Source organism: Podarcis vaucheri (genome assembly GCF_965113315.1).
Source record: "Podarcis vaucheri genome assembly, chromosome: 1".
NCBI classification, from domain to species: Eukaryota; Metazoa; Chordata; class Lepidosauria; order Squamata; family Lacertidae; genus Podarcis; species Podarcis vaucheri.
Window position 1 is genome coordinate 44,252,203 of NC_138759.1, and position 6,054 is coordinate 44,258,256.

The 6,054-nt window shown below is 43.4% G+C and overlaps 1 long non-coding RNA gene across 1 annotated transcript; it reads left to right on the plus strand.

Moving 5' to 3' along the window:
• Positions 1–390: 390 nt before the first annotated feature.
• LOC309542687 lies at positions 391–3,959 on the plus strand. The gene is made up of 4 exons (XR_014224365.1): positions 391–555; positions 1,802–1,927; positions 2,080–2,223; positions 3,018–3,959. It is a non-coding gene; the product is annotated as an uncharacterized lncRNA (long non-coding RNA).
• The last annotated feature ends 2,095 nt before the right edge of the window (positions 3,960–6,054 follow it).

The window sequence follows — 6,054 nt, forward strand, 5'->3', positions numbered from 1 at the left end:
CCTCCCACAGTTTATTCAAACTCATGCTGGTAGCTTCGAGAACACTGTCCAACCATCTTGTCCTCTGTCGTCCCCTTCTCCTTGTGCCCTCCATCTTTCCCTACATCAGGGTCTTTTCCAGGGAGTCTTCCCTTCTCATGAGGTGGCCAAAGTATTTATTGGAGCCTCAGCTTCACGATCTGTCCTTCCAATGAGCACTCAGGGCTGATTTCCTTAAGAATGGATAGGTTTGATCTTCTTGCAGTCCATGGGACTCTCAAGAGTCTCCTCCAGCACCATCATAGGTAAAGGTAAAGGGACCCCTGACCATTAGGTCCAGTCGTGACCGACTCTGGGGTTGCGGCGCTCATCTCTGGCCGAGGGAGCCAGCATACAGCTTCCGGGTAGGTCCATTCAAATGCAGCTTGCCTGTGATAGGTCCACTTGAATACAAGACTCCCAGCGACACACATAGTCAGAGAAAGATGGGGTGCCATCTCCCAACAGTCAGAGGTTTGCCCTGGGTGTGGACCGTGGCTATGCCAGGGCACAACCGCCACTTGCCATCATAGGAAGGTAAGCAGTCCTTTCAGGGCTTGATATTCTTGAATCAGGGCCTGAATAGCCTGGTTGATATCAGTGGGGACCCACTGCCTGCCACACCAGCATCGTCCACCTCTATTTTTATGTATGTATGTATGTATGTATGTAATTTCTATACCGCTTTATATTTTTAATAAAAATCTCAAAACAGTTTACAGCATATTAAAACAATAAAATAATAGTTGGGCAATGTTCCTCTGGACTCATGAGGAGCAACATGGAGTGAAGGAATGTCCTAAAGAAATACAAAGTATTGCTTCTGGATGCCTCTAAGTAAGGATCTTCAGAAATCCAGTCTTAGTCATTCATTTGCTTTCTGAAAGCTTCTTTCCTTGAAAAGTAGGGCATAAATTCACATTGTAACCGGGGAACAGAAAGAGTAGTTCCAAGACCGTGGTGTATCACTTAATCAAGAGTAGATAAGTAACTTGAATTGTGCCTGTAGAATAATGAGACTATAGTGAGAGGGAGGAAAGTAAGGGGGGAAAACCTGTGATAACGATACTGATTGCTTCACAATCAAGAGTCTTAAGGGGCAGACATTGTGGGAAACTCCTCTGTTACTGGGACCTATTAAAAGTGCATGACTGCCATGCTCTTTGGCACCTGACCATCATATGGCCAGATGAATGAATAAGCGGACCCCTCCAACCTTAACATAAATATTCTGTTTCACAACTGAGAGCCCAAGCCCAATGCATTTTGTGGACGGAGTGGATTGTACAAAATGTTTTTTGGCATTAAACCTCTCATTTTCCCAACTCTGCAGCGCATCTTATGGTCTTCCACCCCCATTTCGTGCAACATGACATCCCTTATGTTACTGACTCTTGCTTTCAGCAAGCAAAATGGGGGCAGGATTATCACTCGAGATGGCTCCTACCTTGCAGAATATTGGCTGTGGAAATGAAAAAAAGGCAATAAAGAAATTCCTTTGCCACAACTCCTTGTTTTTTCCCCAATAAAAGAAGAAAGTCTTTATTTTAAAAATTCTCTGCAAATAATTATATATTTTAAAGTACACAAAACTGAATCCTCCTTGAGAGCTAACCTTCTCTAGTTTCCACAGTGGGTGACTGCCATTACAAACCAATTACCCCAGAATAAGCCTGAAGTATATCGCAACACTCCCCCTGCCCTGCCCATTCCGCCAGGCAATCCATTAGCAAAAAGCTTCTGTTTACGTGCATATATTAACTTAACCTATTTTACCTCACAGGCCTCTTACAAAGATAGAACAAGGGAGAAGGGAGAACAACTGACACAACCCTTAACTCCTGGCAGAAAAAAACAAGATGCAAATATGGCATGCCATACACAGATCATATAAAGAAAAAATGAGTCAGTAAATCAGCCCCCCGCCTTGATTTAACTACAACTTTTCATAGTCTCAATACTTACAACAAAATATCTCTCCCCCCCCCCGCAAAAAAAAAAGTTTGCCAACCCTGATCAACAACAAGCAAAATAATACTTTAAGTATGTTCAGTTTCACAGATTTGGTGTCTGAACTACCAACTCAGCCTCCCTCACAGGCCTGTTGTGAAGATTAAAAGGGAAGAGGGGAATACAATTTACCTAGCCTTGAGCTTCGGGGAGGAAAACCAATAGAAAGATACAACCAGCAAGAGATACTATTAAGTATGTATAGCTTCACAGCTGTCAGCAAAACACACACACATTTTACCAACCTTTATGAATAAAATCACCCGTGTGCTGAAATTCATTCTACAGGATTAGCTCAGTTGGTTAGAATACGGTGCTGCAAACACCCAGGTTGCAGGTTCGATCCCCATAAGGGACAGCTGCATTTTATGGGGTTGGACTAGATGATCCTCAGGGTCTCTTCCAACTCTGATCTATGAGTCTATGAATACTGACTTGCTCCAGCTGTAGGGCATTTGATGATTTTTTCATTGTATTTGCCGGTTCATTTTGTATTTTACATTTGTGGTTCCTGTATAAATAACAGCCCAGTGATGACAAACAGCCCGTTAGCAGTTGTGGGGGGACATGGAAAATTGGAGAGGGTGTTGAATATGGCAATATCACAATTTTTTTTGAGTAGGAAGGAAACTTCATTTATTTCAAGGGAAATACTTCAGAGTAAAATATGCCAAAGCCAGCTGGTTGTGTTTGATAATGTAAAGGCAGCACACTTGGGGAGTAAGTGAAATAATGTGGATGTGGAGGAAGGTACCTCAGTACATAGGAAGACTATCCTCTGTTCAGATTGGCAGCAGCAGAAACAAGCTTCTTCTCCTGTTTTTTTTTGCTGTCCCGGGAGGGTCTCTCTCAAGCCCAAGCGGGGATGGTCAGCATTCCTTCCTGCAATTGCATAGCAACAATGATTAAACATACCTAGCTTTTCTGTATTTGTCTGCCAAAGCCTGACAGCGTTATCTGCACATTTTTCTTTCTAACTTTCTTTATAGGTGTCAGATTGACTTACTGTTCTAAAAAAATGAAAGCTGAGAGTTTGGGGCCCATGCTGGTTCAGAGCCCGAGAAAAGTATTCTCCACCAGCAGCCCCGATCGAAACTGACCACTCACCTTCTGCTGCATGAACAATTTCACCCGGAACATTTTGACAGGACAAGAAATGGCAAGTTCTGACGCATTTGAAATTAGCTGAGCTAATTTTGTTAGCAATTCTTGAGTGAAACATAAGGTCAAAGGTGCCAAAGGACTAAAGCGCAGAATGCAATCAAAATGTAACATATTTTCATAAAGATACAACAGTGGTGTGACATGTGCTTTTGCTTCAAAGAGGAACGACAACGTGTCTCGTTGTTTTGCAGCTGTTAGAAAGATGGAGGCAGTAATTGCATAATGTTAAATGATGCATTGCAAATTATTTTGAATTGCTTTGCAAAGACATTGAAATAAAGGAAAAAAATACATTCCCCCTTCTGAAAATGGAGAGAGAGGATACAATCCAGACTAACTGCTTCAAAAACTCACTGATTTCAATGGAAGCCTGCACTTAGCACTACTTTTCAGATCAATGGGAAATAACAGTGCTTAAGCTTGAATGGTTCATGCCCTGAGTTGTCTAATAATTACAAACTAACAACCACATACAAAGCAGCCAAACAGGAGTTAAGTTGACATGTTGTGTGCATGCTTTGTGGCTTGCACAAGTGACGCTAACACGCCATGCGGCATGCATGAGTGAGATGAGCACGTCAAATGATGTGCATCCACGGCATGCACACAGTTGCTGCAGAATTTTGAGGGGGCCTAGCCCCTTCCTTGAATTTTTTTGGGGACGCTTGCTCCCCTAGATGGCTCTCCCTGCCCCAGGGAGTCCACATAACTCACCCAGGGGGTCCCTGGCACCACCCACATAACAAAAGCTATCATAGAGTTATCAAAAATTTCAAAAGTGGCTTGGCTTTTGCAGTGGCATAGCGTGGGTTGTCAGCACCCGGGGCAAGGCAAGTAATTTGCACCCCCTAACCCGTGGATTTGCGCCCCCTAACCCATGGATTTGCGCCCCCTAACCCTAACCCCCAGATGTTGCGCCTGGTGCGGCCGGCCCCCCCTGCACCCCCCACGCTACGCCACTGGGCTTTTGAAAAACGGGGGCCACAGTCCTTAGCTAATTGGGAGTCACTTCCCTAAAGTATCTGTAATGAGGCATTGCTAGAATAGGGGGTCAGCAATCATGGTTTCTGGGTCAATTCTGCATCCCAAGTGAGTACAACTTTGCTGCTGCTTCAAGTTTCCAAAGCAGAGAGGTATTGCTGATGGTTTCCAAATCAGTTCCGACCTGGGACCCTAAGTCCAGAGAAAAAGAGAAAGAAAGGTCTCCTGGCTGTGTTCACACTCCTGTTTACCATACACTCTCTGAGTTTCCAGGGCTGGGTTTTTAATCCATGTTCACACATTACCCAAAAGGTATATGTGTCCTGCACTTTGTTATAAGGTGCTGCTGTTGGATGCTGTTTGTCAAACCAGCTTCACACTGATTGGACTCCTTAAGGCTCTCCTAATTCCTTAGCTTGGGGTAAAGTTGTCCCTGCCTGTCAATGCCCCCTGGTGTGTAAATGATTAGCAGCCCATAATCTAGCCCACTTTGTGCCATTAGGAGAGCGCATCAGACTGGGCTGTGCCTACACCCAGCTCCAACTTCCATGTCACTTATGTGTCATTAAAAAAAGAAAAAAATCAAGCCCATAAAGACACAGTCTGTGCTTTCAGCTCCTAGATCAGAACAACCAAAAAGCTTTTATCCACAGATTACTTCTTTTCAGATGGTGCCAAGATGGAGCAATTTGTTGTGTTCTTAATAAAAAAAGCACTTGTAGAACCACAGTCAGGAGTTTTTGGTTCACAACAAAACAATTTCACAAAAGAGGGGGAGGGAAGCTGTTAAACCACAGACACAGTTTGTTCCTCACAGGTCCTTCCATCATCACCGCTGGGTCCTTAATGGCACATGTTCTTCTAGGTGCATATCAGTTCATCACTGAGACACAGGCCACAGTCCCAGCATACATTTAGAGCACTATGCCAGTTTAAATAGCCATAGCTTCCCCCCCACAGACCTCTGGGAGCTGTAGTTTGTTCCAGTAGCACCTTAAAGACCAACTAAGTTAGTTCTTGGTATGAGCTTTCGTGTGCATGCACACTTCTTCAGATACACTGAAACAGAAGTTGCCAGATCCTTCTATATAGTGAGAAGGTGGGGAGGGGTATTACTCAGAAGGGTGGTGGGAATGGGAGATTGGCAGATACCTGAGATGAGCCTGTTGACGACTCTTAACGACTGTAATAGGTCTTACAGGAAAAGGCAAGGGGTGAGAAGGTGAGAAATGGCTTAGTCATGTATAATGGGATAAGAATCCAATGTCTTTGTTCAAACCAGGTCTCTCCATGGTTTTAAGTTTGGTAATGAGTTGCAATTCAGCAGCTTCTCTTTCCAGTCTATTTCTGAAATTCCTTTGTAGTAAAACAGCTACTTTGAGATCTTGTATAGAATGTCCTGGGAGATTGAAGTGTTCTCCTACTGGTTTCTCTGTTTTGTGATTCTTGATGTCAGATTTATGTCCGTTTACTCTTTGGCATAAGGTTTGGCCTGTTTGTCCAATAACTTCTACACTTTACAGAAAGTTTCTGTCTCTCACCCCTTTTTACGTCCAAAACTAATAACTGGTGGTGGATAAATACTGATCTGGCTTCTGCAGTTTCATCAGACTTTCTTAACTTCCAACATTTCTTTGATGAAAATAGGGACGTCCCAGTCTGTAATAATAATTATTCTACTATTTATACTCCACACATCTTATTGGGTTGCCCCAGCACTCTGGGCAGCTTCCAGCATATATAAAACCATAAGAAAACATTAAACATTTTTTAAACAACTTCACTATACAGGATTTCCTTCAGATGGCTTGGGGGTTGGATAACCCCATACCCTCCAACATTTCTCCAGTGAAAATAGGGACATTCTAAGGAAAAGCGGGA